The 27,115-nt window shown below is 40.6% G+C and overlaps 1 pseudogene; it reads right to left on the minus strand.

Annotated features, from left to right (window-relative positions):
* On the minus strand, nt 1-27,115 carry LOC128209729 (uncharacterized; annotated as a pseudogene).

Consider the following 27,115-nt stretch of genomic DNA (forward strand, 5'->3'; position numbering starts at 1 on the left):
AATATTTTCAACGTTTAATCATATCTTCTTCAATTATACTCCAATTGTGTGACATGTTAAATAATAGGCCATCGTATATTCTTTCAGTTAGGTAACTTAATTTGTTCATTGTTTAGGTATTTTTTTGTAGCATTTGTCGATAATGCACCACTCAATTGTAACCACCCCCCTCCCACAAAGTCCGGAGAATAGCGGAGACTATGACTTTCGGTCCAGCCAAGCCCGGGTAGAAACCCCACCAGGAGGGCACAAACTGCTGGTAAAATCCCCGCCAAATGCCCCCGCACCCCAGGGACCCTAGGTATATTCCCCGCTATTTTTGGCGCGAAGACAAAAGCACGGCATTCACCTGAACATGCGGGGCCATCTAGAAGGTAAAAAAACGGCCCACTTTCCAGGCTATCCCCGGACCTGGGGGCCGTGGTTACAATTGACTGGTGCATAAATGATATCATAGTTTTGTAGATAGCATTATAATAATGTTATGTAATAGATCATTAAAATTAAAAAAGTCAACGTGTTATTGGTATATTTCTCTAATACAGAATATGAAAACAACTGAGCAAGAATGACATTGTGAATAAAGAAATAAGTTAAATATTCCCCATCAATTAATAATCCCTAAGCGAAGTAAATACGTAACATTTATCAAATGATATCACATTAAACTAGAAAATGAGTTGATTTATTAAGAGATTACTTTAAAAAATGTCCATCAAGTTAAATCGACTATTGCATGTGTTGATTACAGACTTTTGTGTTATAATTAAAAAAGAAAGTTTTTATCCGCGTTCGATATATTTAATACCACCAGCCTCAACGACATTGTTGTGTACAGTTAAATCTATTTTAGGATGCAAGTAAATACACAACATAAATCAAATTAAATAAATACACACAGAAAGTGGTGATAATAATTAGTTCCTGGAAAAAGTGACATATATATCTATAAATAGAATGACACTTCCCCATTGATTGTTTCACTGTTTTTCATCAAACATGAATTCCCATAATCGACTTATTTTTCACATTTTGGTGAATTTGAAATGAAGCCTCCACGTAACTTCAAAGTTGAGAACCTTGAATGACGGCGAACTGTCCATATGTTCTCGGATGTCTTTCATCTCACTGGCAGGTTTCACCGTGCAGTACCGCATGTTGCATGTAATGGTGTGTGGTATGTTCTTCATCGTCTCTATCAGACTCCGCACCGCCTCCGCTGTCATTGTCACACGCACAAGTGTAATATCGGTGATGGAGGCTGGAGGGAGGAGGTGGAGCTCACCTAGATCTGTACGCCGTATCTCAAGGCTTTGTAACTGAGGGAGACTTGGTAGTGTATCCACAAGTAACTGGACATTCTTAACGAGCCATAACTCAACACGTTGTAGTTTACTCCACCTTTGATCGTGTTTAAATAATCTAAATATGTACGTGTCAACATTCGATGATACACCATATAAGTCACATGTTGTAATATTTGTTGGATCAACCTGCACACGTGTTATATTGTCTCCCCATATATCCAGATATTCCAGCCTGTGACACTGGGACAGGTCATACTGCCCATCACGGTTCCACAGTGTCACTGCTTTGAGGGAGTCGGAGGAGGATGTGATCACCTCCTGCACCTCTTCCCCATTAATTTGATCATTGCATTCATCGATGTCTAGTGACTGAATACGTTCCTTGTTTATCATCATCAGCTTTTTTAACACTACGACATCCTCCTTACTATCAATCCAGACGTGTGCGAGATAGAGCGGTATGTCACCATAGTTGTTCGCCTTGGCTTCACGGTGTCCGGAGAGAATCAGGGGCTGAAGTAGTCTAGCCTCTCTATTGTCGAGTGATGGTTGGTATGGTGGTTTAGAACTATTGATCCATGAAGACATGTCTGGTATAGAACTATTGATCCACGAAGACATGTCTGGTATAGAACTATTGATCCATGAAGACATGTCTGGTATAGAACTATTGATCCATGAAGACACGTCTGGTATAGAACTATTGATCCATGAAGACATTTGTACACCGAGCTCGGGCTTCATTCCACATATGAAAATAAATGTCTGAGAAACATCTCCCAAGATATTTTCCTTATTATCTTGTTCGTTGTTTGATAGCTGACTGTAGTCGTTTTCATTCAAACATAAATGAAGAGCCGCTAAAAACTCTTGAAGTGTTTTATAAAAAAATGAAAAGTGAGATGATCTCTTGATCAATGAGTTGGATTTCTTCTCCGTGAGTAAGCCTGACTTCAATGAAAATTCAACCTGCTCTCTGCTTAACAAAGCGTTGACTGTTTTGTTGCTGAAAACAACAGACGAACCTCTGCACTCTGAATACAAAGTTGTGTATGCTAACTTTGCCAGCGCAAGGTAAACCATGGGATTTTGCACGAAGCATTCATGTTCCTTTAATACAGATGGCAGTTCAATTTCCGGAATGTTATTCCCGCTTTGCTTACAACTAAGTCTACATGATAGCATGTTTATCACGCCAGCATAAATGTCACACTTTGAATCGGTTAACGATTTGCCCTCGAACCACAGGCACACGAGCTGGGTGATACTGATAGGTGCTGACAATAATCCTTCAAGACGCTTCGCTGACACCATTTCCTTGAAAGCCTCTGGTGTCCGTTCATCCTCAGAATCCTCATTAAGAATGTTGATGATATTTTCCACGAGTTGCCTTGTGTCTGCAGCTCCTTCTATTTCAAGATATTTGTCGATCTTTGAATTCTGCACTCTAAACTGTGACATTCGCCAGGGACGCGTTGTCGTGAGGAGTGTGGCCTTGTTGGCCGAATTTCGGAAAGGAATGACTTTTTCCTCAGTTTTGCAGGTACAGTTTACGTTTTCCGGATGGGTCCATTCGTCGAGGCCGTCAGCTATGATTAAACATGTTTCACTTTCCAGCACCGTCTGTAAAAGCCGGTAACCATCATCGGCATCCTTCTCGTGGTAGATTTTACGTATAAGTTGATCTTTGATCATTTCTGCTAGATCACACGTTTTACCTGAATCTCGTAGGGTGACATGAAACAAAAATGCAAACTCTTTGAAGAATTCTGGGTCGGCAAAGATTGTTTTAATACCGACGTTTTCCTCCGCTGGTAAATATTGGTGAGTCCAATCCAGGGCACACATTACTGAGAATGTGGATTTGCGTTTGCCCGGTTCTCCAACAAGGAAAACATTTCTGAGCAACTGATCTTCTTTTAAGAAAACATCTGAAAATTTTGCAATTTTTTGACCGCTTTCTTTGTTGTCAATTTTGCGGATTTTTCGATGATCTTTCTCCACAATTTTCGGTGCCACGTAAAATTTCCTGAGTTTGGCGTTCATTTCTCCGAGAATGGGAGATATCGGCATGTCGGCCAAAGTGGTTCGGTAATGGTTTGCCAAACGTAGTCGTAATCCTGAAGTAAATTTAAAGATATATCATTAAAAACATAAAAATAAGAACATTTACGTTTGCATTATCACAAAACACTTGGTGAGAAAACAGGAATCAGTTTTGTGACAAGACGCTTGGTACAAAAGATAAAGATCAGCAATATCACAAGACCCTTGATGCAGACGATAAGTTATATCAACAGACGCTTGTTTAAGAAGACTAGAAGCAGAATTATCAAAAGACGTCTGTTGCAAAAAAATAAGTAGCAGCCTTTAACAAGAGGCCCGGGACAAAAGATAAGAAGCAGCATTATCACAAGATGCTTGTTACAGAAGATAAGTAGCAGCCTTGATCAAGACATTTGGTCCAGAAGATAAGTAACAGCATTATTACAAGACGCTTGGTACAGAAGATAAGAGGCAGAATTCTTACAAGACGCTTGTTACAAAAGATAAGAAGCAGCATTATCACAAGACGCTTGTTGCAGATGATAAGAAGTAGCATTATCACAAGACGCTTGTTACAGACAATAAAAAGCAGCATTGCCACAAGACGCTCAGTACAGAAGATAAGAAGTGGCATTATCACAAGACGCTTAGTACAGAAGATAAGTAGCAGCAATATCACAAGACGCTTGTTGCAGAATATACGTAGCAGCATTAATCAAAAGTCTTGCATACTTATATATTTGATTGCGCTTTACTGAAATGGTTAAATATACTTTTCATAAACCAAACAATAAAATAAATTAAAAGTGGATGCGCGTGACTCATCTAACATAGGGGGTGTAAGACGGGGTTTTCCAGCACTGGTGACATAACCGGAAACACACTTCTGGTATGCAAAAATATCATAGGACGCTTGGTACAGGGGATAAGAAGCAGAAATATCACAAGAAGCTTGGTACAGGTGATAAGAAGCAGAAATATCACAAGACGCTTGGTAAGAAGAAAGGCAGCAATAGTGTAATGGTTGTATAAGTTAAAAGTTGTATGAGTTCTTATAAGTATCTATCATGTGTTTCCGGTACGGATAGAAAAATCCGACCCGAGGGCACGCGCGTCAGCCGGTAACGAGGCTTGCCGAGTTACCGGTCACAGCAGCGTGCACGAGGGTCGGATTTTTCGATCCGGCCCGGAAAAACATGATTGATGTTTTTTCTTGCATACCTAAAATTATGAATTTGTGGGAAAATTGCCGTAAAAAAAGTACTTTTGTACATTTCACCAAATGTACATTTCACCAAAAAGCGAGTGCGAAGTCGTGTACTGACGTCATAAAGCGCAGTAATTTTAAATCCCTATCGACGTCAAATAGTTCCTTTAAAAATCGCGTTTTTACGATTATTTATTTTCAATTTTAATTAAAAGTATTGTATACTTATATTTATGATTCCGCTTTATTAAAATTGCATACTATACTTTTCATAAACCATACAATAATAAAAATAACAAATGGCGCGTTGTTGCGCGTGACTCATCTTACATGGGGGATGTAAGACGAGTTTTTCCAGCACCGGTCATATGACCGGAAACACACGTCCGGTATGCAAGAAAATAATATCTGTCATGTGTTCCGTTCCGGATAGTAAAAACCCCGACCCGATGGCACCTGCGTTGCCAGATCACGAGGCTTGCCGAATTACCGGCTGCGCAGCGTGCCCGAGGGTCGGATTTTTCGATCTGGAACCGACACATATGATTGATATTTTTCTAGCATACCTTGAATTACAATATTTTGTGAAAAAATACATGGAAAAGCGCATGTTTGTACATTTTACCAAAAAGGGCGATGATGTTTACTCACGTCATTACGCGCAGTAAGTTTTATTCACTGCATACGTCAAGAAGTTTCTGAGTATCACGTCTTTAAGGGTTACTTTTTGTTTTGAAGGTATACTTTAGTAAAGTTTATGTTTATCGCACTATTCTATTGAAATCTCATAATTATAGTTACATGAAGTGTATAATAAAAGAAATAGAAAGTATTACGTCACAGTGCGTGACTCATCTGGCATGGCAGGGGTGCCAGATGGAATTTTCTTGCATACCGGACGTGTGTTTCCGGTCATGTGACCAGTGCTGAAAAAACCCGTCTTACACACCCCATGTTAAGAGGAGTCACGCGCAACAACGCGCCACTTCTTATTTCTTTTCTTGTATGGAATATGAAAAGTAAATTATGCCATTTCAATAAAGCGCAATCAAATATATAAGTATTCAAAACTTTTGATTAAAATTGACAAAAAAATAATAGTAAAAACGCGATTTTAAGAGGAACTATTTGACATCAATAGCGATTTAAAATTACTGCGCTTTATGACGTCAGTAAACAACTTTGCACGCGCTTTTTGGTGAAATGCACAAAAGTGCGTTTTCTACGTCAATTTTTCCACAAATTGATAATATAAGATATGCAAAAAAAATCATTAAGCATGTGTTTCCGGTCCAGATCGAAAATTCCGACCCTCGGGCACGCTGCGTGTCCGATAACTCGGAAAGCCTCGTTACCGGCTTACGCGCGTGCCCTCGTGTCGGATTTTTCTATCCGGACCGGAAACACATATATTCCAGCACGGCTGACGTCACCGGAAATGCCTATCCGGTGTGCTAGAAATGCAGAGTTTCGACACTATCCTATCTTTCTTAACGAAAGTTAGTGGGCGGAAACCATTTTTCTTTCTTAGAAACAGTGACCTACACCCTACTTCTAATAAGCAACCCCAAGTTAGCTCTTTACATAAGCCACCCTACATACAGTTTCATCCATATCCATATACGTCAATTTGATCAAAAGCATCTCTTACCTTCCTTCAATATCTCCCCTTCGTTCTCAGCACTGAGCTTGAAATCGTCTGTTTGCAGCTGTCAACAAAACAGATCAAGACATTAAGCAACCCATAATTCAAAGGCTATTTTACAAAATAATATAAACTATAAACTTATATTATAGAGACAAAATGTTAACGGAAAACAGTTTTACTACATTAGAAAGTGTATGTACGTTGTCATAGAGGTGACATGTGTAAATAAAACTATTTTTTTATCTCGTGATCACGACTAAATTGCTCGTTCCCACGACTTGCATGTTGTTGCCACGACTTAATTATTTCGAGGCCACCACTTCGTTCGTTTAAGACGAAGGAGGGTTCAGACCAGTTGACGATTTGTGTCATGGGTCTGTCAAGGGTCGTGACCCATCGGTACGCAACCTTGGCTTGGCCTCGCTTCTAATAAGGTCAAATAGGGACTCCCACCTACACTTAAGTCCGTTGATCTAATTAGATGCAAGGTCAAAAAGGGTCCCCGACCATCACTAATTTCCGGTGATCTAGAAAATAGGTACATGGTCAATTAGGGACTCCCACCTATAGTAAAGTCAGGTGATCTAACTAGGTACATGGTCAATTAGGGATTCCCACCTATACTTAAGTCAGGTGATCTTACATGGTCAAATAGGGGCGCCACCTATACTAAAGTCCGGTGATCTAATTAGGTGCAAGGTCAAATAGGGGCGCCACCTACACTAAAGTCTGGTGATCTAATTAGGTGCAAGGTCAAATAGGGCCCCCAACAACACAAAAGTCCGGTGATCTAATTAGGTGCAAGGTCAAACAGGGACCCCACCTACACTAACGTACGGTGATCTAATTAGATGAAAGGTCAAATAGGGACCCCACCAATACTAGAGTCCGGTGTTCTAATTAGGTGCAAGTTCAAATAGGTACCCCCACCTATACTAAAGTCAGGTGATCTAATTAGGAACATGGTTAAAAAGGGACCCCACCTACACTAAAGTCCAGTGATCTAATTAGGTGCAAGGTAAAATAGGGACCTCACCTACATTAAAATCCGGTGATTCTAATGAGGTACATGGTCAAATAGGGACTCCCACCTATACTAAAGTCCGGTGATCAAATAAGGTGCAAGGTCAAATAGGCACCCCCAACTATACTAAAGTCAGCTGATCTAATTAGTTGCACGGTCAAAAAGGGGCCCCACCTACACTAAAGTCCGGTGATCTTATTAGGTGCAAGGTCAAATAGGGACCCACCACATACACTTAAGTCCGGTGATCTAATTAAGTGCAAGGTCAAATAGGAACCACCACCACTTAAGTCCGGTGATCTAATTAGGTGCAATGTCAAATAGGAACCCCCACCTACACTAACGGCCGGTGATCTAATTAGGTGCCAGGTCAAATAGGGACCCCACCACTACTAAAGTCTGGTAATCAATTTAGATGTAATGTCAAATAGGGACCACACATACACTAAAGTCAGGTGATCTAATTAGATGCAAGGTCAAATAGAGGCTCCCACCTATACTTAAGTCCGGTGATCTAATTAGGTGCAAGGTAAAAAAAGGACCCCCATCTACACTGAAGTCCGGTAATCTAATTAGGTGCATGGTAAAAAAAGGACCCCCATCTACACTGAAGTCCGGTAATCTAATTAGGTGCATGGTCAAATACGGACCCCCACCTACACTAAAGTCCGGTGATCTAATTAGGTGCAACGTTAAATACGCACCCCACCTACACTAGGGTCAGGTGATCTAATTAAGTGCAAGGTCAAATAGGGACCCCCACCTACACTAGGGTCCGGTAATCTAATTAGGTGCAAGGTCAAATAGGGACCCCCACCTACACTAAAGTCTGTTGATCTAATTAGGTGGATCAAATAGGGCCCCGACCTACACTAAAGTCTGTTGAACTAATTAAGTGGAAGGTCAAAAAGGGACCCCACCTTCACTAAGGTCCGGTGATCTTATTAAGTGCACGGTCAAATAGGGACTTTATCTACACTAAAGTCGGGTGATCTGATTAAGTGGAAGGTCAAATAGGACCCCCCCCCTCGCCTACAGTAAAGTCTGTTGATATAATTAAGTGCAAGGTCAAATAGGGAACCCCATCTACACTAAAGTCCGTTGATCTAATTAGGTGCAAGGTCAAATAGGGGCCCCCACTTACACTAAAGTCCGTTGATCTAATTAGGTGCAAGGTCAAATAGGGGCCCCCACCTATACTAAAGACTGGTGATCTGATTAGGTGCGAGGTCGAATAGGGGCCCCCACCTACACTTAAGTCTGTTGATCTAATTAGGTGCAAGGTCGAATAGGGGCCCCCACCTACACTTAAGTCCGTTGATCTAATTAGGTGCAAGGTCAAATAGGGAACCCCACCTACACTAAAGTCCGTTGATCTAATTAGGTGCAAGGTCAAATAGGGGCCCCCACCTATACTAAAGTCCGGTGATCTGATAAGGTACGAGGTCAAACCATAATATTCTAAATTGTATTCAATAAACTCATACCTGATCCACATAAAAGGTATTCCACACGATATATTTCGCAGACAATTATCTTTGCACAAGTTTATCGAATCTGATACAAACAAGAGCTGTCGTAAGACATCACGCTCGACTTCGCCGCTTTGACTTAGAAGTGAATACAATAACAATGTAATATTACCACGTTTGGTCTATTTATGTCAAACCTTACTAAAATTATTCAATACATAAGGTGACTTTGATGCTGCCCTCCCACCACCCGAAAAATGACGCAAGTCATTCAAATAACTTGATTTCCCATTATGAAAATGTGGTAAAGAATATATAAATATGCCTTTCAAAAGAAATTAAAAAAAAATTAAAAAAAAATCAAGGGCCATATAGTATAGCCCTCCTAGTTTTCCCTTGGTAAAAATATGGTTAAGAATGTAAAAATGTCAAAAGAAATTAAAAAAAATAAATAAAAAATATTCAAGGGACATAATTTGTATTTAGGGTAAAAATGGAGTTATGTTTCTTGTTGTAAGATGGTCATAAATAATTTTGAATTTTATTAAGTGCATTGAATGAAAGGTATAGAAGTTTATTTTATTCAAATCCCAACTTGCCCTTAACTTTTACTTGCCTAAAACTTCAACCTAAGTCAATCAGGGGCCATAACTTGTAGTAAGGATATGGAGTTATGTAACCTCATTGGATGATGGTCCTAAACACTTGTGTGAAGTATTAAGTCAATTGAATGAAGGGTCAAGAAGTTATTAAATAAATATCCCAACCTGCCCTAAAACTTTAACCTAAGTTCCATAGTCAATCAGGGGCCATAATTAGTATAAAAGATAATATGGAGTTATCTAACCTCATTATGTGATGTCTCTGAACAACTGTGTGAAGTATTAAGTCAATTGAATGAATTGTATTGGAGTTTTAAGTGAAAATCCCAACTTGCCCTAAAACTTTAACCGGCCCTTAAACTTTAACCGAAGTCAATCAGGGGCCATAACTTGTATTAAAAATAATATGGAGTTATGTGACCTTATTGTGTGATGGTCCTGAACAACTGTGTGAAGTATTAAGTCAATTGAACAAAGGTTATAGAAGTTATTTATAAAACCTAACCTGCCCTTAAACTTTAACCTAAGTTCCATAGTCAATCAGGGGCCATAATCTGTGTAAAGAATAATATGGAGTTCTCTAACCTCATCATGTGATGGCCCTGAACAACTGTGTGAAGTATAAAGTCAATTGAATGTAGGGTATTGGACTTATAAGTGAAAATCCCAACTTGCCCTAAAACTTTAACCTGCCCTAAAACTTTAACCTAAGTCCACCAGGGGCCATAACTTGTATTAAGGATAATATGGAGTTATGTAACCTTATTGTGTGATGGTCCTGAACAACTGTGTGAAGTATTAAGTCATTGGAACACAGGGTATAGAAGTTATTAATAAATATCACAACCTGACCTAAAACTTTAACCTAAGTTCCATAGTCAATCAGGGGCCATAATCTGTATAAAGAATAATATGGAGTTATCTAACCTCATCATGTGATGGCCCTGAACAACTGTGTGAAGTATTAAGTCAATTGAATGAAGGGTATTTGACTTATAAGTGAAAATCCCAACTTGCCCTAAAACTTTAACCGGACGCCGATGCCGGGGCGAGTAGTATAGCCCACCTATTCTTTGAATAGTCAAGCTAAAAAGTACACGTGCAATCATACCTTTAATCAGCTGATCCTCAGGTCGGTATGCTAGTTTCGTTATGTCCTCTAAGATATAAGTTCATACCTGTTTAAGCACTTCAACGGCTTTTTGAGCTTAGGGTATGCTAGTTCAATTGTGTCCACTAACATGATAAGTCATACTCGGGTGCGCACATGCCCCGAAGTTGGCAGTCAAGTTCAAAAGTCGTCTGCGAGGTTTCACCGTACATAATAAAATTATTCCATTTTTTTCAATATATTCATGCCTGAACTACACAAAAAATAGTGCACACATTATAATTTAAAAGTGCCCTTTCAACAAGTTAATATGTATTTCTACACGAGTCGAACGAATATGATACAAAAAGTAAACTTTTCCTCATACCCTTTCTCACACCTGTTCTGCAGCAGTTGTGCCTTACAACGGTATGCTAGTTCAGCTGTGTTCTCTATCATGAAAAGTCATACCTGTTTAATCTGTTCCACGGCATGTTGTGCCCAGGGCGAGTATGCTAGTTCAGCTGTGTCATCTATCATGTAAAGTCATACCTGTTTAATCTGTTCCAAGGAGTGTGGTGCCTTGGGCCGGTATGCTAGTTCAGCTGTGTCATCTATCATGTATAGTCATACCTGTTTACTCTGTTCCAAGGAGTGTAGTGCCTTGGGTCCGTATGCTAGTTCAGTTGTGGCATCTTTCATGTAAAGTCATACCTGTTTACTCTGTTCCAAGGAGTGTAGTGCCTTGGGTCGGTATGCTAGTTCAGCTGTGTCATCTTTCATGTAAAGTCATACCTGTTTAATCTGTTCCACAGAGTGTAGTGCCTTGGGTCGGTATGCTAGTTCAGTTGTGTCATCTTTCATGTAAAGTCATACCTGTTTAATCTGTTCCACGGAGTGTGGTGCCTTGGGTTGGTATGCTAGTTCAGTTGTGTCATCTTTCATGTAAAGTCATACCTGATTAATCTGTTCCACAGAGTGTAGTGCCTTGGGTCGGTATGCTAGTTCAGTTGTGTCATCTTTCATGTAAAGTCATACCTGTTTAATCTGTTCCACGGAGTGTGGTGCCTTGGGTTGGTATGCTAGTTCAGTTGTGTCATCTTTCATGTAAAGTCATACCTGTTTAATCTGTTCCAAGGAGTGTGGTGCCTAGGGCCGGTATGCTAGTTCAGTTGTGTCATCTTTCATGTAAAGTCATACCTGTTTAATCTGTTCCACAGAGTGTAGTGCCTTGGGTCGGTATGATAGTTCAGTTGTGTCATCTTTCATGTAAAGTCATACCTGTTTAATCTGTTCCACGGAGTGTGGTGCCTTGGGTTGGTATGCTAGTTCAGTTGTGTCATCTTTCATGTAAAGTCATACCTTTTTAATCTGTTCCACAGAGTGTAGTGCCTTGGGCCGGTATGCTAGTTCAGTTGTGTCATCAATCATGTAAAGTCATACCTGTTTAATCTGTTCCACAGAGTGTTGTGCCTTGGGCCGGTATGCTAGTTCAGTTGTGTCATATAACATGTAAAGTCATACCTGTTTAATCTGTTCCACAGAGTGTTGTGCCTTGGGTCGGTATGCTAGTTCAGTTGTGTCATATAACATGTAAAGTCAGACCTTTTTAATCTGTTCCAATGAGTGTTGTGCCTTGGGTTTGTATGCTAGTTCAGTTGTGTCATCTATCATGGAGTCATACCTGTTTAATCTGTTCCACAGCGTGCTATGCCTTGAGTCGGTATGCTAGTTCAGTTTTGTCATATCATTTAAATCTTTAACCGATGATAATTCGTACCTTCTTAAGCTGTTCCAAAGCGTGTTGTGCTTCAGGTCGGTTTTCAACATCAGTTTAGTCTTAAAGCATGTAAGTTTGTACCTTCTTAAGCTGTTCCACGGCATGTTGTGCCTTGGGTCTGTTTGCTAGTTCAGTCTTATCCTCCAGCAGGGTGCGGAGCTTGAACAGGAAGTCCACTAGTTCCGTGTCTTTGACCCTCTGGTCATGGGAGTGGCGTACGCTTCGACCAATGTCTCGAACCTTAAATGTAATGTTTGAAATAAGGATTGTCTAACATAGCTTGTAGTTGTGGTGAACATGGCCCAAAATTGAAATGCATACAATATGAAGAAACGTGTACATGCACGTTAAGACTCCTTGGTTGATGTCATAAGAGTCGCCAATGTACAAAATTATCAATTTGAAAGTACATTTGTAATGTTTGCCATGGTTTTAAATGAGTATACAGGGGAACTTCAAATAAATACTAAACATATCTGCATTAATAATGAACATTCTTTAAAGTGGCACTCTCACAAACTGACAGTTTAGACAACAGTTTTATATTTTGTCTGGGAATGAGCCAATGATTGGGTTAATGTCTGGAAACCAGTGATATAATGATAATACAGTGAGATGTTGTATGGAAAAAAGTGTTAGTAACGCTTTAAGAAAAATGAGTTTTTCGGCAGTTCTTAAGTGAGTTATCTTATATGACTGAATTGAATGTATTGATTTGCTGAATAAAAAAGAGATAAAATATAATAAAAGTCAAAACTGTCAATCTGTGAGAGTGCAGCTTTAAAAAGTCAACGGAATCGTATAATATGATCATAGTGTGATTGATATGTTTACCTCTGTTAATAAATTTTGCTGTGTCGCAACGTTAAACGACAGCTTGGTTTGGAAATCCTTGCAATTTATCATGACGCTGATCACTCCATTTAAGTCACTGTCGTTGATGGAGGACACGGTCTTGTAGCCATCAGGAGGTAGGAAACACTTGCCTATCTCCCAGGGAATGGTGATCCATTTGTTGGCATTCGTATTCTTCCATGATGGTCCCGAAAACCTGTGATGTTGGACTATTTCATCGCGGACACCTTCACAAATCCCGACTGGACAAGGAACATACTGTTTTGAAGAACCGTTATGAAATTTGCAGTTTTTTTTTACTTGTGCATATCTTAGGAGTGGAGCACTTCAACACGTTCTCGGTGAAACATTGTACACATGTTTCCCCGGCTGAAAGACCCTTGGATGTTCTTACGGTGCTGTAGATGTCCTGATGTACACATGTCAGCACGTCTTCAACAAAACCTTGTAAACCATTCTTGGTTATGTTGAGGGCGAGGGCGGCCTTTACCCAGTTCTGTGTTTCTTTATCCCTTAACAAATCTCGATAAGAGGCCATTGTTTCGCTATGAGATCGTAGTCAATACCTGGAAAAAGAAACAAGTCACTGAGTATCGCTTATAATACAAAACAACACATATTCTCCATCCGGTTCTAATGCAATTTGATGACCATCCGAAATTTCTATCATATAATATCGCCACATTTTTGCTCGACGTATAGAAAGAAAATTGACGTGCATAATCTACCCATTGCCCTGAATCCGCATACATAACCAAGTTTGAATAGTTCTTTAATAAGCAAAGATCTCGATAAGAGTGTGGTATTTTCGCTGCTATAGCAACTACATGTATCTAGGTGATATTCAGAGCAGCTTTGGGTTAAACCTTTATGTTGTTACACCAGGTCCCCGTTCTAGTGTAATAAGTTTACTATTTCTGTTGCCATATCAACCACTTTTTTTGGCGCATTCGACAAATAAAGTTTCTGAAACTGGCTTTAATCCTTTTTAGTTATGTCTAGATCCAGTTAAAGTAACATTTTTAATGTTTATGTTGCCATGACAACCACATTTTTTGTCCAACAATGAATAAATGGACATGCAATACGTTTGGATCGACATTCCGAGATTTACCTGTAGTCCCCATCCCGATCCGGTGAAATCGGTAAGGGATTTACCTAATTAATGTACCGCAGATTTGACAAATACTGTCATCTCATTTGGCAACATATACTTTAAAACATCAAGATTGATTATAAACATGAAAGTATTAAAACATTGATTACTTGCTGATAAAACATGCATTTGTTAAGATGTTATTTAAAATTATTTCGATCGCTAATATACTATCTCCTAATTATGACTTACTATCTCCTAATTCGGAGATACTAAATTATAATGATGTCTTACTAAGTCCTAGTTATGAGAAACCATCTTCTAATTACGACCTTCTATCTCCTAATTAGGAGATATTAACTCATAATTATGACTTAGTAAGTCATAATTAGGAGATACTATCTCCTAATTAGGAGAAACTTACTCATAAATATGACTTAGCTAATCGTTATAAAGATGTAAACCCAGCCTTTTGCAATGGAAAAAGTACACCAATACTTTACCAACCTTCACTGTGCGAGTGTGTTTAACCCCCTCACCGTCCCAGTGTATTTAACAACCTTCACCATGCCCGTGGGTTTAACAACCTTCACCGTGCCAGTGTGTTTAAGCCCCTCATTGTGCCAGTGTAATACCCCCCTCACCGTGCCAGTGTGTAAACCACCCTCATTGTGCCAGACTAATAACCCCCATCACCGTGCCAGTGTGTTAACCACCCTCATTATGCCAGTGTAATAACACCCCTCACCGTGCCAGTGTGTTAACCACCCTCATTGTGCCAGTGTAATAACCCCCTCACCGAGCCAGTGTGTTAACCCCCCTCATTGTGCCAGTGTAATACCCCCCTCACTGTGCCAGTGTTATAAACACCCTCATTGTGCCAGTGTAATGACCACCCTCACCGTGCCAGTGTGTTAACCACCCTCATTGTGCCAGTGTAATGACCACCCTCACCGTGCCAGTGTGTTAACCACCCTCATTGTGCCAGTGTAATAACCCCCTCACCGTGCCAGTGTAATAACCACCCTCACTTTGCCAGTGTGTTAACCACCCTCATTGTGCCAGTGTAATAACCCCCATCACCGTGCCAGTGTGTTAACCACCCTCATTATGCCAGTGTAATAACACCCCTCACCGTGCCAGTGTGTTAACCACCCTCATTGTGCCAGTGTAATAACCCCCCTCACCGTGCCAGTGTAATAACCACCCTCACTTTGCCAGTGTGTAAACCACCCTCATTGTGCCAGACTAATAACCCCCATCACCGTGCCAGTGTGTTAACCACCCTCATTATGCCAGTGTAATAACACCCCTCACCGTGCCAGTGTGTTAACCACCCTCATTGTGCCAGTGTAATAACCCCCTCACCGAGCCAGTGTGTTAACCCCCCTCATTGTGCCAGTGTAAAAACCCCCCTCACTGTGCCAGTGTGTTAACCACCCTCATTGTGCCAGTGTAATAACCCCCCTCACCGTGCCAGTGTGTTAACCACCTTCATTGTGCCAGTGTAATAACACCCCTCACCGTGCCAGTGTGTTAACCACCCTCATTGTGCCAGTGTAATAACCCCCCTCACCGTGCCAGTGTAATAACCACCCTCACTTTGCCAGTGTGTTAACCACCCTCATTGTGCCAGTGTAATAACCCCCATCACCGTGCCAGTGTAATACCCCCCTCACCGTGCCAGTGTGTTAACCACCCTCATTGTGCCAGTGTAATACCCCCCTCACCGTGCCAGTGTAATAACCACCCTCATTGTGCCCAGGGCTTCCATTAAGAAATTGAAACTGAAAGTATAAACTTCCTGTCTATCACTTTTGGAAGTTTTACACTAAATAATGGAAGTTTAAGTCTCCATAATACAATATCTTTTTCAACTATTTTTCAACAAATATATTAAAAATCAAATTATTTGCACAAGTTATATTATTATAATTCATTACTTAAAAACACTTAAACTGATTGAAATTATGACTATAAAAGTAATATTGACAAAAGGTTTTGATATTTTGAACTTCCAAGCTTTCAACTTTGGAAGTTTTCTTCAAAATTATGGAAGTTTTTGTACTTCCAAGGAATCATTTTTGGAAGTTTTAACCCATTTCTAGGGAGTAATATACTTCCAAACTTCCTTTCACGGAAGCCCTGTGTGCCAGTGTAATAACCCCCCTCACCATGCAAGTGTAATACCCCCCTCACTGTGCGAGTGTGTTAACCACCCTCATTGTGCCAGTGTAATAACCCCCCTCACTGTGCCAGTGTAATACCCCCCTCACCGTGCCAGTGTGTTAACCACCCTCACCGTGCCAGTGTAATAACCCCCCTCACTGTGCCAGTGTGTTAACCACCCTCATTGTGCCAGTGTAATAACCCCTCTCACCGTGCCAGTGTAATACCCCCCTCACCATCCAGTGTGTTAACCACCCTCATTGTGCCAGTGTAAAAACCCCCATCACCGTGCCAGTTTAATACCCCCCTCACCGTGCCAGTGTAATAACCCCCCCTCACTGTGCCAGTGTGTTAACCACCCTCATTGTGCCAGTGTAATAACCCCCCTCACCGTGCCAGTGTGTTAACCACCCTCATTGTGCCAGTGTAATAACCCCCTCACTGTGCCAGTGTGACTACCATTTCACCTGTATCGTGATAGATATATTGTTTCTCCTGGGCACACGTGTTGAATAGTCCAAATAATTGTACGTTGACGGATTTTTTTTACATTTTTGATATGGCAAATCCTTCACGTACAAATTGTTTAGTATCAAAAGTGGGTAGTTGTTCCGATCAGGATTCCATATTAAAGCATATAGCATCTATAAAATATCATAAAAACAAGAAATATTACCAGATAATGTTATTTTATATTAGTTCCGTACTCAAAAAATAAATATCCAACTTATAATTATGAGTTTGATGGCTTTTCTTCATTTCATTCTGTCAAAACATAACGATATATACATGAAGGGCACCTGCAAGGCTTCAGGGCACAGTTTTAAATCGCTCGGAACATTTCGGCCATGGCCGAGTTGCTACAATTGAATAACGAGGTCTATCTCGAAGCTTTGTCGGAGGAGGCCGAGTTATTACAATTATATTGAGTTGTTCCCCTTCGCACAATAATTGTTTTCTGTGTCAGTCAACTTTCGTTTTATTGGAAAGGTAACTTGTTTTAATGCATTAAATGCTTATTTAGTGCAAAATAACATTTCACTTACATGGTAAAATATGAATATAACTTTTTATGATCAATTTCAACCATAAAATACTTCACTTTAAACAATTTCAATATTTTTAAAACACCCCCGTTTTTTGCACATTCCCGTTTAAACGTTACTGGGTGAGTACCTAAATCGGAACACTTTCAGCACTATTTTTGAAATAATTTTAGTTAGACTTGTACCACAACTACAAAATTTTCCATCAGCATACTAGGATTCAAGACCAATTGGTTACTATAAATGGTATTATTCAAGATACCACCAATCTGCATAAAAAGTACTTTATTAACCGCACAGTCAGGGACTGTCATTTTTGTCTTTTGAGTACCTAAATATGGAACAGTTTTCATTCGTTATTTATTTTTATGTATTCTTTTAACATTATTGCTACATGTTTTGATTTAGTAAATTAATAATCTATGTTATTTCCTGCTTGCTTTTTTGTTATTTTTGTCAGTAAAATTTGACAATTTAATTTAAAAAAATACAGGCTGTACCAGTATGCTGTGATTGTGGCAAGCAGAAAGTCATTCCCCCGGGTACCATGTATTGACATCTGAACATGAAAAACTTAAAATGATAGCAGTATTTGAAATACTTACCGAAGAATCGTGTTCTTTAAAACTTGTATTTAAGGCAAGCGTCTTTATTGATTAAAATCGTTAATAAACTGATCGCGAACAGAAAGACGCTTTTATAATGGGTGTTCCATATTTAGGTACTGTTCCGATTTAGGTACTCACCCAGTAGGGATTGGAAGAATCCCGTATAACACGTCTATTATTTTAGACTAACGTGTTGAAATGATGATGCAATAGCGGGATAATGCATTTTCGTCTGGAAAATTTCGGTGAAATTAGCGGGTAGTTGGTTCGTCGAGTAACATGTTTTAGGATATTCGGGTTTGAAATTGCATTTGTTTTCGTTAAAACTGTACACTTTATTACAGATTGACACTGACTTTACAAGGAAAGTCCAAACATGTAGAGTTTGGTTAAGATTTGATAAAGTTATGGCTTCTTAAACAGAGTCATATCGGCAAATATATGGAAATTCAGGGTCAAGTCGTCACCCTTTACAAAGATAATAAAATATAAATTAAAAAAAATAATATTTGTTTTGCCAATTTTCACAAGTTACAGTTACCACATCATATTTGATAAAAAAACAAAAACGGACGGGGGCTTGGTGTGTCAAAACAACGCAACCTGCCCCTGTGTATAAAAACAAAGTGATACATAGCTAAAGAACTTCAGTGAACACGTTATATATTACCTTTTGGGACGTGTTTAATGTGTTGTAAACATCAAAAAAATAAATATCAACATTAAAGTTATGGAAGCCAGAACTAAGTGATACACAAACACCATTTTGCAAAAAAGAAACATATGCACGTAGAATAATAAATGCATGACTAACCTTTAACTTGGTAACGATCCAAATGTGCTCAAAATAAGTTTTCGTTTTGAACATAACAATATCTGTTTCGTGTACAACAAGCATGGTTGTTTCCAAAACTAGCCAATCAATGACAAGGTCAAATATATGGAAGTCAGAAAAATGTCAACAACCGTTATTCTAGGAACACTTTAAAGGGGCTGTCTCACTTATGTTAAAATAGCGAGAAAAAAAAGAAATTTGTCGAAAACTGACATAAACTTGCCATCGATGTGTACAAAGAGGCGTAGCCAGGCTTAACTGAATTTACGCACGAAAGGGGGAGGGTGTGGAGGGGGAATATGCCTGTAGCCGGTGGGGGGGGGGCTCGGGGGCCTCACCTGGGGAAAATGGAACTAACATGTTGAGCTCTGAGATGTATTTGGAGGGATTTATAAGTTCGAGGCCGCCGACTTCGTAGTTACCAAGTGATTGATTTAGGCTCAGTAAGCTATCTAGCAAGGAGAAGCAATGCTTACTTTAGCTGATCTTCCTTTATTCTGATATCACTGATATCAATCTTTAGCTTAGCCCTCGACTTTGATGCCATTTTTGGCCATTTTTTTTTTAAATTGATGTTACACACATGCGTAAGTGCGTAACGCTGGCTACGCCCCTGATCTTGTATTAAGTTATAATGCTGTTTCATACTACATGTGATATGTTTACACCGAAATATATTTAGAGAATTTTACGCAATGTACTCGTGTGAAATGTGTGTACACATGACAATATATGGGCAAATATATGGCCCAAGGCTCCATGCAATATCGGTATGTGCTAGAATCTCATCATGCACAATGTCATCATTTAGTGTATTGTTGAAATGTTTTTATGCATTATCTCTTTGAAACTCAATCTCAGTTTTAATGAAAAAATCATTATAAATGTAGCAACAATGCGAGCATGCAGTTGACAAAATGGTGGGGAAAATGACCAGATCCCATACCACGTAGTGTGACCTTGACCAGTAACTATCGGTCAGCCAGATCAATTCCGAATTTGCTTTTATATTTAAAGCCTTCTTCTCGTTGTGTTTAGCCTGTATTATATATTATTTTAAACAAATATTCCAACTAAAATATGCCAGAAATTACTGAAAAAATGTATTCGTTTGCTTACAAGATCGATTTTGAGCGTCGTATATCATTTTGAAATGATTCCAGATTATTTTTCCAGAACTTTTTCGACCGTAAAGTGTTATGTTATGGAGGAATTCATATAAATATAAGAACGAGACTTAATGTGCTCTAACTATTTATTGCGACATGTATTGTACGATATCTAAACTAGAACAGATAAGCATGTGGCTGTGCCTAGGTATTTAACTCACTAGTGCAGATAACCCTTAGATGATAAAGTTATCATGTAACATAAAGGAAGTCATTTCAGACGGCAATAACCATTGAAATACGAGACAGAAATATATTATGAATTCCGAAGCTCTGGAAACCTCGAACCTTTAATCTGAGGGACTCTGAGAAGCAATGACAAATATATATTGTTTGATGTCGACAATTTCTTAGATCAATCACAATTTTGATATGTACAATTGCATGTGCATTTGAATACAATAATATACGTATTCAACTATTATATCAGCACTGTACATATTTAGGCCGCTTTCCCATAAGTCCGCAAACATGCATAGGCAAAAGTAAGTTTGATTTAACAGAAATTTGCAAAATTAATTTCTCGAACTAGTGCGGAAACAACCTGTTGTCAGAAATAATATAGATTGGCCAATGTAGCGAGAAACACAAGGCAATCCATTTCAAATCCTATCAAGTAATAAGGCATTTAGTTTGTAATTATGTAAACTAATGCCTCTTGTACTGGCTGGTATAACCCACCCCTCACCTTGCATACCACACACTTCGTGTAACCCACCCCTCACCTCGTATACCGAACACTTCGTGTAACCCACCCCTCACCTCGTATACCAAACACTTCGTGTAATCCACCCCTCACCTCGTATACCAAACACCTCGTGTAACCCACCCCTCACCTCGTATACCAAACACTTCGTGTAACCCTCCCCTCACCTTGCATACCAAACACTTCGTGTAACCCACCCCTCACCTCGTATACCAAACACTTCGTGTAACCCACCCCTCACCTCGTATACCAAACACCTCGTGTAACCCACCCCTCACCTCGTATACCAAACACCTCGTGTAACCCACCCCTCACCTCGTATACCAAACACTTCGTGTAACCCACCCCTCACCTCGTATACCAAACACCTCGTGTAATCCACCCCTCACCTCGTATACCAAACACTTCGTGTAATCCACCCCTCACCTTGCATACCAAACACCTCGTGTAACCCTCCCCTCACCTCGTATACCAAACACTTCGTGTAATCCACCCCTCACCTCGTATACCAAACACCTCGTGTAACCCACCCCTCACCTCGTATACCAAACACCTCGTGTAATCCACCCCTCACCTTGCATACCAAACACCTCGTGTAACCCTCCCCTCACCTTGCATACCAAACACCTCGTGTAACCCTCCCCTCACCTTGCATACCAAACACCTCGTGTAACCCACCCCTCACCTCGTATACCAAACACCTCGTGTAACCCTCCCCTCACATCGTATACCAAACACTTCGTGTAACCCACCCCTCACCTCGTATACCAAACACCTCGTGTAACCCACCCCTCACCTCGTATACCAAACACCTCGTGTAACCCTCCCCTCACCTCGTATACCAAACACCTCGTGTAACCCACCCCTCACCTCGTATACCAAACACCTCGTGTAACCCACCCCTCACCTCGTATACCAAACACCTCGTGTAACCCTCCCCTCACCTCGTATACCAAACACCTCGTGTAACCCACCCCTCACCTCGTATACCACACACTTCGTGTAACCCACCCCTCACCTCGTATACCAAATACTTCGTGTAACCCTCCCCTCACCTCGTATACCAAACACTTCGTGTAACCCTCCCCTCACCTCGTATACCAAACACTTCGTGTAACCCTCCCCTCACCTCGTATACCAAACACCTCGTGTAACCCACCCCTCACCTCGTATACCAAACACTTCGTGTAACCCTCCCCTCACCTCGTATACCAAACACTTCGTGTAACCCTCCCCTCACCTCGTATACCAAACACATCGTGTAACCCTCCCCTCACCTCGTATACCACACACTTCGTGTAACCCCCTCTCCGCATTCCATACCGAAACAACGTGTGGCCCCCATTCTGCCGTGCATACCAAATTCTATGTGTAACCCCCTCCCTGCCGTGCATACCAAACTCTATGTGTAACCCCCTCCCTGCCGTGCATACAAAACTATATGTGTACACCCTCCCTGCCGTGCATACCAAACACTTCGTGTACCCCCATCCCTGTCGTGCATACCAAACTATATGAGTACCCCCTCCCTGCCGTGCATTCCAAACACTTTGTGTAACCCCCTCCCTGCCGTGCATACCAAACTATATGTGTACCCCCTCCCTGCCTTGCATACCAAACACTTTGTGTAACCCCCTCCCTGCCGTGCATACCAAACTCTATGTGTACTCCCCTCCCTGCCGTGCATACCAAACACTTTGTGTACCCCCTCCCTGCAGTGCATTCCAGACATTTTGTGTTACCCCCTCCCTTCCTTGCATACCAGACATTTTGTGTAACCCCCTCCCTTCCTTGCATTTATTATGCCATACCAGACATTTCGTGTAACCCCCTCCCTTCCTTGCATACCAGACATTTTGTGTTACCCCCTCCCTTCCTTGCATACTAGACATTTTATGTAACACCCTCCCTACTTGCATACCAGACATTTCGTGTAACCCCGTCCCTTCCTTGCATACCAGACATTTCGTGTAACCCCCTCCCTTCCTTGCATACCAGACCCGACGTGTAACCCACGCTCTCCATCGCATACCAGACATTTCGTGTAACCCCCTCCCTTCCTTGCATACCAGACATTTTGTGTAACCCCCTCCCTTCCTGGCATTCCAGACATTTTGTGTACCCCCTCACTTCCTTGCATACCAGACATTTTGTGTAACCCCCTCCCATCCTTGCATACCAGACATTTCGTGTACCCCCCTCCCTTCCTTGCATTCCAGACATTTTGTGTAACCCCCTCCCTTCTTTGCATACCAGACATTTTGTGTACCCCCAGCCGCATTCCAGACATTTTGTGTACCCCCCTCCCTTTCTTGCATACCAGACATTTTGTGTAACCCCCTCCCTTCCTTGCATACCAGACATTTCGTGTAACCCCCTCCCTTCCTTGCATACCAGACTATATGTGTACCCCCTCCCTTCCTTGCATACTAGACATTTTATGTAACACCCTCCCTACTTGCATACCAGACATTTCGTGTTACCCCGTCCCTTCCTTGCATACCAGACATTTCGTGTAACCCCCTCCCTTCCTTGCATACCAGACCCGACGTGTAGCCCACGCTTTCCATCGCATACCAGACATTTCGTGTAACCCCCTCCCTTCCTTGCATACCAGACATTTTGTGTAACCCCCTCCCTTCCTGGCATTCCAGACATTTTGTATACCCCCTCCCTTCCTTGCATACCAGACATTTTGTGTAACCCCCTCCCATCTTTGCATACCAGACATTTCGTGTAACCCCCTCCCTTCCTTGCATACCAGACATTTTGTGTACCCCCCTCCCTTCCTTGCATTCCAGACATTTTGTGTAACCCCCTCCCTTCCTTGCATACCAGACATTTTGTGTACCCCCCTGCCGCATTCCAGACATTTTGTGTACCCCCTCCCTTTCTTGCATACCAGACATTTTGTGTAACCCCCTCCCTTCCTTGCATACCAGACATTTCGTGTAACCACCTCCCTTCTTTGCATACCAGGCATTTTGTGTACCCCCCTCCCTTCCTTGCATTCCAGACATTTTGTGTAACCCCCTCCCTTCTTTGCATACCAGACATTTTGTGTACCCCCCTCCCGCATTCCAGACATTTCGTGTAATCCCGCCCTCCATTGCATACCAGACATTTTGTGTACCCCCCTCCCTTCCTTGCATTCCAGACATTTTGTGTAACCCCCTCCCTTCCTTGCATACCAGACATTTTGTGTACCCCCCTGCCGCATTCCAGACATTTTGTGTACCCCCTCCCTTTCTTGCATACCAGACATTTTGTGTAACCCCCTCCCTTCCTTCGTACCAGACATTTCGTGTAACCCCCTCCCTTCTTTGCATACCAGGCATTTTGTGTACCCCCCTCCCTTCCTTGCATTCCAGACATTTTGTGTAACCCCCTCCCTTCTTTGCATACCAGACATTTTGTGTACCCCCCTCCTGCATTCCAGACATTTCGTGTAATCCCGCCCTCCATTGCATACCAGACATTTCGTATAACCCCCTCCCTGCCTCGCATACCAAACAGTACGTGTAACCAACTCCCTGCCTTGCATACCAAACACTATGTGTAACCCCCTCTCTTCCATGCATTCCAGACATTTTGTGCAACCCCCTCTCTTCCTTGCATACAAGATATTAAAACGCTTTTCTGGTGACCGGCATAACGTCTCTTTCGGTGTGTAAACATGTATCCGTCGAGACCTGCTGTCTTGACGGATACGTTTTTAAACACCGAACTTGACGTGAAACAGGTCACCAGAAAAACGTCCTATCATAATAACCCCTATGTAGTGTGTCCCATGACGTGATAAGCAGCCCATAAAATGTTGTTTTTTTTTATTATTATTTACAGGGTCAAGACTGATTTTACCCAATACGTAAGCGCGCGCGCGTGTGTGTATAAACGTAATCGCGTGCGTGCGTGCATGCGGGCCTGCGTGCGGGCGCGTGTGTGTTTGTTTGTTGTAACAAAAATGTAGAATATGATATATAGATGAAAACAAAGGGGAAACCAGTAGCTTTACAAACAAATGGCCAACTTAAAAATGCTGCAACGACCGGCCCATGACATTCCTGGCAAAATGCCGAATTAATGTATACATGCCAACTGAGATAAACTGCTCAATAAGACTGTTGTTTGTGTAAGTAACTTATCATCCTTAAACAAGCCGGATAAAGCCACTTTCAGAATGAATGAGTGCGGAAAAGATATAAATTCCCGGTTTGCCATTGTATAATGTATATATTGTGCAAACCATCTTGATGTCCTAACTTTAAAACAACTGCAGTTATGTCAGTTAATTTGTGTTATGTTTTTTTTTCAAACTGTATTGAGAAGAAACGCCCTTTTTATGTCTATTTGCGAGACCGCATCTAAATCTGCATGGTAGGGTGTATCTTTATTTAATTTCGCTCGACTGTGACGTAAGTTGATACCTTATTGAATCACACTCGAGCCTAGATCTGTTTCTGAGTAGAAATCAGTACTGAAGCCCGTGTTGTGAGGTCATGATATAGTTCCCATAGTCACGTGAACTAGACAATAGAATGTAGTCATATGATTGGTCTTGAAACTTCACTCAGCTTATACTTCCTTCTTCCTTCTCGTATTTGCCCTCTTCAAAATGATTGAACAATATGTTTTAGTGCTTTTTAACCTTGAATTATGTGGCCACGTAGATATTAATTATTTTTTATAAAGGCTATTTCTTTCTGTACTTATATCATATGTTGTTTTTTTTATCAGTAAAGTCAAATGAGTTAAGTATAATAATGCATTAAGATTAATAATTAAACATCATTCTTTATTGTGCGCGATAAGTTCATGTAGTTCTCGGAGCCTACATGAAACCTTATCATATGACCATATATCGCTTGGCGGAATTTCTTGAATTCGAATCGTCTGCAGAATTTTCGACTGGCTTAAATTTTCAGAATATGTAAGTTCGAAATATTGATGTTAGTTCAATCTCGCCGTACATATATGAATACAACGCAATCAGAAATATATAACAACACTAACAAGTCAGAGTCATATATTTGCGCTAGCAACTAGGTGTACGTATTCGTTTTATCTCAGGACACACACTATCTCGTTCCCAAGGCTTAGTTTTCTCCCACCTCAGATAAGTAGATATACAAATTTGGCCATGCTGGGAATTATTTTTCCCACCTCAGATAATAAAGTAAATAAAAAAATGGCAATGCTGGAATTTCGTAGCTTTCCCAAGGGCAAAAATAAAAAAGAACCCATATGGAACTCCTTTTTTTTAAATCACACAATAACCTCCCTTGTTGAGGTACGTCGTCTGTAGCATCATGGAAACCTTGTCTTGTGGCAACATTTAAAATCCAAATTAATTATTTATCGCTTCGAATGGCACCATTAATAAAAACTTTACGCTCCATCCAAGACATAATGCTGCACACTCTTCTTATATCTATTTAAAGAACGATTTAACTATTTACATAATCTGAATCACTGCACGCATGTCCATGACAACCACGAATTATGACATATCTATACGCACATTATTTTCACTACACACAAACGAGTTCTAGCGGAAAACATTCATTTTTACGTTATTTCGTTTAACTGAGGCGGGAGAAAAAGCATCTTTAATAACGGCTCCTGTAAGATTGTTTCATCCCAACTCTAGCGCAGGGTGTTCTGTGGAAACTCAGTAAACCTCGTTTCCGACCCTACGCTCGGGTTGGTCTTACACTCTCGGTCATGGAAGATCCTTAAAATCTTGAGGCAAATGCTTATTTATGTCGTAACCACGAGTAAGATATAATTTAGTCGTGGGAACAATATAAGTACACGTGTTCACGAGATAAAGGAACCCACACCTCTATGCCACCGTACATACCGGCCACATGCGAATATTTTTCCTATAAAACACAACATTCACAATACAAATGTGGACATCTAGTCCTGGAAGAACTTCAAGTAGATTAGTGGTTTACATTATGTTTTTTTCACTTCTTATAAAGAGCCACTAGCAAACGGATAAGAGACAGACAATAACTCTCTAGACCTTTTGGTATCGATACTTGCAAATACAACACACTCGCCATGCAATGACAAATACTTACAAAGCAACACTTTACTGTATAGTTATGTCACTGGGGTCAAAAGTGGTCCCACCCACGGGTCTGAAGTTTTTCTAAATGCCTATATAGTAAAATCTTTGAAAACATTATTCTCTAAAACCGCAAAACTTATTTCGATAATGAATTGTAGTTGTCAATTCGAAAATCTTTAATCCATTGCCACGTCATAGATGGCATTAAATAATATATTCCTTTCGGCTGTGTTTTCATCTTAAATCACGATTGAAATTCATTGCGCACTTAAATTTTGCAAAATAATAAAAAATGACACAATAATTCCACTTCACGACTAAGATCTTGAATAAAACAGACCCGTGCACCATTTTATACAACATAATTATATTTACA

Source organism: Mya arenaria, chromosome 11 (assembly GCF_026914265.1).
Source record: "Mya arenaria isolate MELC-2E11 chromosome 11, ASM2691426v1".
Lineage (NCBI taxonomy): Eukaryota > Metazoa > Mollusca > Bivalvia > Myida > Myidae > Mya > Mya arenaria.